This window comes from Silene latifolia, chromosome 2 (assembly GCF_048544455.1).
Source record: "Silene latifolia isolate original U9 population chromosome 2, ASM4854445v1, whole genome shotgun sequence".
NCBI lineage: Eukaryota > Viridiplantae > Streptophyta > Magnoliopsida > Caryophyllales > Caryophyllaceae > Silene > Silene latifolia.
In genome coordinates, this window is record NC_133527.1 from 49,319,299 (window position 1) to 49,329,178 (window position 9,880).

General features: G+C 45.6%; 1 non-coding gene across 1 annotated transcript; it reads right to left on the reverse strand.

Moving 5' to 3' along the window:
- Window positions 1-1,189: 1,189 nt before the first annotated feature.
- LOC141644978 (small nucleolar RNA R71) lies at window positions 1,190-1,295 on the reverse strand. Its single transcript, XR_012544576.1, has one exon. It is a non-coding gene; the product is annotated as a small nucleolar RNA R71 (small nucleolar RNA).
- Between the last annotated feature and the right edge of the window lie 8,585 nt (window positions 1,296-9,880).

A 9,880-nucleotide genomic window follows, 5' to 3' on the forward strand; every position in this document is an offset into this window, starting at 1 on the left:
CGACTTAGTTGAGTGCACGCTTCTGAGTCACCCTTTTAATCTGGTTAAATTTAATCCTGGATCGGAAGATTTGACTAAATAGGCCTGCTATGAACAGTAGACTACCCTGGCGAGGACGGAAGTTAAGTTAGTGGGAATCTAGGGTAGAAAGTGGACCGGAAGGACCTTTCCATATCCGTCTCGCAGTAATTTATCTAAGTTGTTTACAGTTGAGTCACTGGACTACCGTAGTGAACCGAAATCCTGACATGTCCCCTATCTATTGATAGTTTATTCTCATTTTCTGTCTTTATTGCTCTCTCCTTGCTTATCTTCCTTTTAAATATTTTAGTTTAGAAAACCAATTACAACCCCCCCCCCCCCCCCCCCAATTTCTGACCAAATAGACGGACTCTTACAGATATCTTGCCTCCCTGAGGAGATCGACCTGACTTCCTTAGCTATATAGTTAGTTTAGTTAGTTATTTTTTATAGGTATACGACAGCCCTGTCAAATTTTGGCGCCGTTGCCTGGGAGGCAATTGCCCTATCTGTTTTTGTTTCGTTTATTTTATCCGTCTCAGGGAATTTTTATTCCTTGAGGCAGTTCTTATTCATTTTCTTTCAGTATTGTGTATGCCCAGGTCACATAGGTTGGAGTTAGTTTCAGCTGATTCTGAGTCAGAGAGACTGTTCAAGCATAGACTCCGTCTGCAAAGAGAATCACGAAAGGAAGACTTGAGTACTTTCTAACCAGAGCTTCAACATTTCCTATTTACAGAAAACCCGTCTTTTGAAGAAGATACTTTCAGTTCTGTAAACCAACCAGTAAAGATGTCGAACATTGCCAGTCATTCGGAGCCTAAAGCATCATCTATTCCAAAAGGTTTCAATCTCCAGACTGAGGATGGGAATACATTCGACATCCGTCCGTCCTATATCAATTTGGTGGAGAGAAATCTCTTTAGAGGTGTGGCAGGTGAAGACCCGAGGAAGCACATGGAGGTCTTTACGGACTACTGTTCTACTATCCCCGCCACAAAGGGGGTAACTCAAGACAAGATTAAGGACATGCTATTTCCTTTTTCTTTGACTGACTCAGCCAGGGAGTGGCTGACTGATTTGGACCGTGCGGCCACGGGGATCACAGACTGGGAGACCCTCGCTCTTGCTTTTTATAAGAGATATTTCCCTCTGCAGCGCACCAATCAGCTGAGGGCCAAGATCACTAGTTTCAAGCAGGCACCGGATGAAACATTCTATGAAGCTTGGTGCCGGTTCAAGAGGTTGATGAGGTCTCTTCCTCACCATGGTTTTGATCCGTGGTTTCTATCCAATCAGTTCTATAATGGATTGTACGATGACCACAGAGCCATACTTGATGCTTCATCCAACGGAAGATTTCAAAAGAATACTGATGATGATAAGGGATGGGCGATTATTGAGGAGATGGCGACCCATTGTGCCGAGTATGGGAACCCGAGAGATGGTATTCGAACAGTTCACGCGGTTGACAAGGCAGTCATGGCTCAGCTGGAAGCCATGAATGCTCGTTTTGATAAATTGGAGCTGCATTCTGCTGGAGAGCCTCAGACGGTCCATTTGCTTACTAGAGGGGAGACCGTCACATGTGAGAGGTGTGGGAGCAACGACGGTCACACTGCTGTTGTCTGTCTTACAGAGAAGGAACAGGTCCTTGCTTTTCAACAATACAGGCAATGAGGGGGTTCCTATTATAATAACCAAGGGGCAGTCCTTCCCAATTTGAGGTGGACAAGTCAAAATGTGTTCAATCCTACCCCTCCTCCGCAGTAGCAGCAGCCATATGTCCCTCCTCATAAGGCTCAACAAGGCTTTCAGAAGCCTCTTTCCTTTCCTACACCTAATCAAGGTGCATCATCCTTAGGTGGGGTGAGCGAGTTATCTGAGTTGAAGACAATGCTGCAGTCTTTGACAAAGCAATGGCAACTAAGTGACCAACAGAAAGATGCATCCATCAAGTCACTTGAAACTTAAGTTGCCCAGTTAGCCGCGAACCAATCTACGAGGAAGCAGGGTCATTTACCGTCACAAGCTGATAAGAATCCACATGAGATGGTAAATTTAATTAATTTGACGAGAGGTCATTCATATGAGGGACCAGAATTGTTGAAATCAGACCCGAGGAAGGTAATTACTGCTGATGAGCAGTGTTCTATTGAAGAAAAAGAGCTGACGACAAAGAAAGTACTCGATCGACTAATGTCTGGGGGTCGATCGAGTAAAAATGCTGAAGAAAGGACTCGATCAAGTGGAATTTCTTCTCGATCGAGTGAACAGGAAAAAGAAGAGCTCGATCGAGTAAATAAATCTGCTCGATCGAATGATTTTGTTGAAGATTCTACTCGATCGAGTGATATTTTTGCTCGATCGAGTGCTGTTGATAAAGGAGACCGTGATCGAGAGCCTGGTAGTGCTCGATCGAGTGAAACATCGCCTGAAAGACCTCGTTCGAGAGGAAAGAAGTCTCGATCGAAGGATTTAGAGCTTGATCCGGCTGACACATTGGAAGAGAGGAACAAAGGGCTCAAGATACCCATCACGATGCCTTTCCCGAGGCGTTTGCAGAGTACTGACGCTAATCAATAGTTCGGCAAATTTGCCGAACTCCTGAAAAGCTTGCAAGTCACTGTAATACTCCGTATTTATGGTCTTGGGGGTACTCTATCGAGTAGCCCTTACTCTGTCGAGTAGGGGTGTGTCGCAGAATAAAATAGTTTCTGACCTGTTGGGCACTCGATCGAGTAGTGGGGCACTCGATCGAGTAGAAAAGTACTCGATCGAGTACCTTGGGTACTCGATCGAGTGTCCGGTTTATCGGGGGTTTTTCTCGGGTTTTGTTAATTACGCGATTAAGGTATATAAACATATTCGTCTTTATTCTAAAACACTTTTGCCAAAACCTAAAACCTGTTTAAGAGAGAAAGCGATTGGTCCTTCTTCCTAATCGCGTTCTTGACAATTCCGGAGATCGACGGTCGGTTTGCATCGTAGTTTGTGTCGTTGGATTCCTTGCGTCAAGGGTAAGCTTCTAGCATAATTTTTATAACGTTTTGTTGAGATTAGTGAAACCCTAATTTAGTAATTAGGGGTTTTTATGAATAAGTGATTGAATAGTAGTATTCATGTGTATATGTTAGGAGGAGAGTTCATAGAAGAGGCGTTTTGAGACAAATTGTAGATACCGTCTGATTGTGTGCTTTCCAGGTAGGATTTCCTACTCAGTATTAGTCCCATAATGGGATATTGGTGATGTGCTGTAGTTAGTTAATTGATTTGATGATTGTAATTGTGTTTGTGATTGTGGTTGTGTTGTTGATGGTTCTCGAGATGCGTTCTCGGCTGAGTGGGGTCACTTGCGGGAGTGATCTCACGCCCTAGTTTCGCCCTTAGTGGAACCCGCCACGAAAGGGGATGTGCACATTAATGGACAGGGTTATCGCTCGTACGATGAGCGGGGCTTAGGTGGGAACGGTGCGGTCCCCCATCGGCGGGCTGGTCCAAAGTGGACGATCGGTGATTGAGACGGTTGGGTGGATGTGTGTGTGTGTGGCAGTTCGGCTGTCTGTTTGTCTTATTGTTGTTATCTGTTTTGATTGTGTGATTAGTACTGACCCCGGTGTTGTTTTGAAAACCTGCGGTGATCCATTCGGGGATGGTGAGCAGATATTGAGCAGGTATAGAGATGATACGGGATAGCTGGGATGGCCACGACGTGACGATAGAGTCTTCCGCTGTAGTTTAGCTTTTATTTACATTTCAGTTTGAGTAGACAGTTTGGATAATGTATCTTACTATCAGTTTGGGTTTCAAGGATTGTATTCATTCATTAAACGATTAATAATAATGTTGTTTCTTTATCGCCGTTGTTTGATTATCATACCTCGGACAACCGAGATGGTGATGTCTTCATACCTGAGTGGTCCCGGTAAGGCACTCGGAGTATGGGGGTGTTACAAATGGTATCAGAGCGACGATCCTGAAACCTGTAACCAATGAACTTAATGAACATAGGGAGTCAATTAAAATGAACCCGGGGTAAAAATTGTAGGAGCTAGTGCAAAGGCTTGGGAGACGTCCTAAAGTCGCAAGGGGTCGCCCTACAATTTTGAACCGGTCACGTGGGGGAAAATGTGTTTGAGTCATGTGTGTGCTTAATAACTTGTGCAACAAAGTGATGAAATGTGTTGATTGTTTGGTGTTGAAATAGGAAGTTGAGCATGTGAAAGAAGATGATATGTGGAACATGTTAATGAGATGATAACATGTTGGATGTTTATAATGTGGCTTTAATAGCATGATGAATTGATCTTATCGATAGTAGCGTAGATGCGTAGCATATTTACTCTGTTATCATGTGAATTTATAAAGTTGGCATGTTAGTATACGAATAACATGCGGGTAGCTCTTACGTATTGGGGTACTTGATCGAGTGAGACCGACTCGATCGGGTAGGTTTTTGGTGATTTTGAGTCCGTGCGAGTTTTGGGGCACTCGATCGAGTAACTAGGGGTACTCGATCGAGTAGGGGGTCACTCGATCGAGTAGCCTAGATACTCGATCGAGTGGGTTAGAGATCAGAAGGTCTGTTTGGTTCTGGAGTTTGGGTACTCGATCGAGTACATGGGGGCACTCGATCGAGTAGCCCGTTACTCGATCGAGTGGGTTTGGATACTCGATCGAGTAGGTGCTGGGCAACGCGTTTTCGTGTTTTGAGGTCTAGTACGTGTGTTTATGTTTATCCCTTTCTTCTATAGCTTCGAGATGCCGCCCAAGAGAAATGCCTTGTACGCGAGAGCTGAGCTTATGACTATGGACGACATCGTCAAGATGTTAGAGCACCAGGACGCTCTTACAGAGACCCTGAAGAGAGTAAATGAAGACAAGGATAAGAGTAAGGAGAAGGAGGTTGACCATGCTAAAGTCAGCCTCTATATTGCGAGGTTTAATCCGAAGGAGTATAAGGGAGTTGAGGAGCCTAATCTTCTAGATAGTTGGCTGAGGGAGATGGAGAACATACTAGATTTAGTTCGTTGTCCTGATGAGATGAGAGTGGATCAAGCTGCATTCTATCTGAGGGAGGCAGCTGGCAAGTGGTGGGACTCAGTGAAAGTGAGTGCCAAGGAGTTATATACCAACCAGGGGTTACCTGCTATACCTTGGGAGGAGTTTCGTAGGGCTGTGAGGAAGGAGTTCGTACCAGAACATGTGAGGAGTAAGTTGAGGGAGGAGTTCGATAAGTTTAAGATGACGGCTGAGATGTCTGTGGGGTGAGTACTACAGCGGTTCAATGAGAAATCCAGATATGCTGAGGACATGGGTTTGAGTGAGGAGAATCTTGCTTTGAGGTTTGAGAGAGGGCTAACCACGACAATTATGGATAAGTTACCCGTGGGAGTCCTTACTGATGTGAAGGAAGCGTATGAGAGGGCTGGGAGAGCTGAGAGGCTAGTGGAGATGGCTAAGGAGAGGTTAGGTGGAGAGAAGAGGAAGTCGGAGAGCGAGGGTGGTGGCCAATCTAATTTCAAGAAAGGCAACCACAATCAATCTAAGGGGTTTTCTTCGGGTCCGGGTTTAGTCTTTGGAGCATCCTTTGGGAGAGGTCGTGGAAGTGTGAGCAACAGTGGGAGTGACTCGCTTCGGTTGTGGTGGTGTAGGCCACAAGAGACATGAGTGCACAAGTGCACCGGGATCTTTCCGGAGACTGCGCAGCTTCGCGAGCAACAGACCGGCGGGATCATGGCCAAACCGTGGAGGTCGAGCTACCAGAGGGAGGCAACCGCAACGGCGGTAATTCTTATGCGAAGACACCGATGAACAACAACAACAATCAAGGGTCGGGTGCTAAGCCGACCGCATCAGCCAAGATCTTGTCCGGGGAGGTGGGCGGAAGTCAAGTGGCAAGTCGTTCATGATGGACAAGAAAGCAATGAGGAGGATGAGCACGTTATCACCGGTACATTTCTTGTTAATGGCGTTCCTACGTTTGTTTTGTTTGATTCGGGGCTTCTCGATCGTTTGTGTCTTCGAGTCATGTAAAGCGATTGGGTTTGAGGGTATATGAGTCTGTTAGGGAGCAAGTTTTCATACCTTCAGGTGAGTCTGTATCGTGTGGGAGGTTGTTTAGGGATGTGTCCTTGATAGTTGGGCAAGTTGATTTCCCTGTAGACTTGCTAGAGTTTCCTTTTAATGGTTTTGAGATGATAGTTGGGATGGATTGGTTAGGAAAGTATAAAGCTAAGATAGACTGTCATCAAAAGAAAGTGTCCCTAAGAGGTCCTAAGGGTGTTAGTGTGTCTTACCGTGGGTTTCTAGTCAAACCCAAAGTTAAGTTGATTGCAGCTGTCGCTTTGAAGTCGTATCTGAGGAAGGGATGTCCTCTGCTTTTGTGCCATGTGAGAGATGACCGGATAGAGAGCCCGGCAATTGAGGAGATACCAGTGGTGGGAGAGTATGCAGATGTCTTTCCAGAGGAGATTCCGGGGTTGCCACCGAAGAGGGAGATAGATTTCACCGTTGAGTTGAAGCCAGGGACGGGGCCAATCTCTAAGGCACCGTACCGTATGGGTCCTAAGGAGATGGAGGAGCTTAGGAAGCAGTTGGATGATTTGATAGAGAAGGGATACATTAGACCAAGTGTATCGCCTTGGGGAGCACCAGTTCTTTTCGTGAAGAAGAAAGATGGGAGTTTGAGGCTGTGCATAGATTACAGAGAGTTGAACCGTGTGACGATAAAGAACAAGTATCCTTTGCCAAGGATAGATGACCTGTTTGATCAGTTGAGTGGTGCAACGGTCTTTTCTAAGATCGATTTGAGGTCAGGGTACCATCAGGTGAAGATTAGAGATGTGGACATACCGAAGACATCTTTCACGTCGAGGTATGGCCGTTATGAGTATGTGGTGATGCCGTTTGGGTTGTCTAATGCGCCGGCAGTGTTTATGGATTTGATGAATAGGATCTTTAGACAGTTCTTGGACCAGTTCGTGGTGGTGTTTATCGATGATATCTTAGTCTACTCAAAGACTAAGGAGGAGCATGAGGAGCATCTGAGGATCGTGTTGCAGACGTTGAGAGATCATGAGTTGTATGCTAAGTTGTCCAAGTGTGAGTTTTGGTTGGAGAAAGTTGCTTTTCTGGGGCATGTAATCTCTAAAGAGGGGGTAGCTGTGGATCCGGCGAAGATTGAGGCAGTGACAAAGTGGGAAGCACCAAAGAATGTTGCTGAGGTGAGGAGTTTCTTGGGTTTAGCTGGATACTATAGGCGGTTCGTGAAAGATTTCTCCAAGATAGCTAGACCGATGACGGCGTTGATGAGGAAAGAGAACAGGTTTCGTTGGGATGAGAGTTGTGAGAAGGCGTTCCAAACATTAAAGGAGCGTTTGACCACGGCTCCCGTCCTAGCATTGCTCGAAGGAAGCGAGAATTTCGAGGTTTTTACGGATGCCTCGAAGAATGGGTTGGGGTGTGTGTTGATGCAGAATGGTAAAGTGATCGCCTATGCTTCTAGGCAGTTGAAGCCTTATGAGGAGAATTACCCTACTCATGACCTGGAGTTGGGTGCGGTGGTGTTTGCTCTCAAGATTTGGAGGCACTACCTTTATGGAGCAATCTTTAAGGTATTTTCCGATCACAAGAGTCTCAAGTACATCTTCACGCAGAAGGAGTTGAACATGAGACAGAGGAGGTGGATGGAGTTGATTGGTGATTACGACATGGAAATCATCTACCATGAAGGAAAGGCCAACGTTGTAGCTGATGCCTTGAGTAGGAAGAGTGTACATTCCTTGTGTACATCTCTATCTTTGATGAGACTGAGGGATGAGGTAGCGAGCTTTGGGATTCATATGTTGCAGAAAGGAGAGGCTATGGGTGATATGTCAGTACACATGGAGTTTTATGATGATATTCGAGGTAAACAGGCTTTGGATCCTAAGTTAGTGGAGTGGAAAGTCGGAGTAGAGAAAGGGACAGTGTCCGGTTTTCCATCCATACGAGATGGTAGTTTGAGGTTTGATGGTAGGTGGTGTGTTCCTAATGACGAGGAGTTGAAAAGGACAATCATGACAGAAGCGCATTGCACACCATATTCAGTTCATCCGGGTGGAGACAAGCTTTACAAAGATTTGAAGAAAACGTTTTGGTGGCCTGGGATGAAGAAAGAGACAGCTGAGTTTGTGTCCCGTTGTTTGACATGCCAGAGAGTAAAAGGGGAACAGAGAAGACCACAAGGTAAGGTTCAGTCCTTGGAGGTGCCCGAGTGGAAGTGGGAATCCATTTCCATGGATTTCATTGTGGGTTTACCTAAGAGTCAACAAGGTAACAATATGATTTGGGTGATAGTAGATCGTCTGACCAAGTCAGCTCACTTTGTCCCAATGAAAGATACATGGACTAAGGCACAATTGGCTATGGCCTATCGAAAGAACGTGCTTAAGTTACATGGAGTCCCTAAGGACATAGTGTCCGACAGAGATGCGAGGTTTTATATCGAGGTTTTGGAAGGAGTTGCGGAATCGTTGGGAACGACTTTGAAGATGAGTACAAAGATTTCATCCTGCGACGATGGGCGACCGAGAGAACAATCAAGACCTTGGAGGATATGTTGAGAGCGTGTGTGATGGATTTCGGTGGTAGCTGGGAGCAGAGGTTAGACTTGATAGAGTTTTCTTACAATAACAGCTATCACACTAGTATTGGTATGGCACCGTTTGAGGCTTTGTATGGGAGGAGGTGTAGAAGTCCAATCTGTTGGGACGACAATCTTTGAGGCAAAGGTTTTAGGACCAGAGATGGTACATGAGATGGTGGAACAGTTAAGATGATCGGGAACGGATGAGAGCGGCTCGGGATCGACGAAGAGTTATGCGAGATCTACATCGTCGAGACATAGAGTTTCGGGTTGGGGACAAGGTTCTTCTGAAAGTGTCTCCTATGCGCGGAGTTATGAGATTTGGGAAGAAAGGCAAGCTAAGCCAGAAGTTTATAGGGCCTTATGAGATCTTAGAGCGAGTTGGGGAAGTGGCTTATCGTTTGGCGTTACCGGCTGCTTTGGAGAGAGTACATAATGTGTTTCATGTATCGCAGTGCGAAGTATGTGAGTGACCCGTCACATGTGTTGGAAGCAGAGAGCTTAGAGCTGGATGAGTCTTTATCGTACCTTGAGGTGCCTAAGCAGATCCTAGACCGAAAAGTTAGAAAGACCAGGAGTGGTGAGACAGTGTTGCTTAAGATCCTTTGGTCTAACCACGAGACTGAGGAAGCTACATGGGAGGCGGAGGATATCATGAAAGAGCGTTACCCTTTCCTTTTGATCGGTATGTATGGTTACGGGGACGTAACCTTGTTTCTTTTAGGGGGGTAGGAGATGATCGCGAGAGTTTTTAAGGGTTTTTACACCCCTTGTATATGTTGTGTCGGTATGTTGTCGGGATAAGTTGGGTTAGGTAGCATGTTTTACGTTGTGTTTATTTCGACCTTCGAGTCGGGAAGCTTATGGGAGTACCTTTGTTTTGGTAGTGGTTTGAACTTCGGGACGAAGTTCCTTTTAAGGAGGGAAGACCGTAATACTCCGTATTTATGGTCTTGGGGTACTACTGTCGAGTAGCCCTTACTCTGTCGAGTAGGGGTGTGTCGCGAGAATAAAATAGTTTCGACTGTTGGGCACTCGATCGAGTAGTCAGGGGCACTCGATCGAGTAGGGGTACTCGATCGAGTACCTTGGGTACTCGATCGAGTGTCCTATTTATCGGGGTTTTTCTCGGGTTTTGTTAATTACGCGATTAAGGTATATAAACATATTCGTCTTTATTCTAAAACACTTTTGCCAAAACCTAAAACCTGTTTAAGAGAGAAAGCAGTT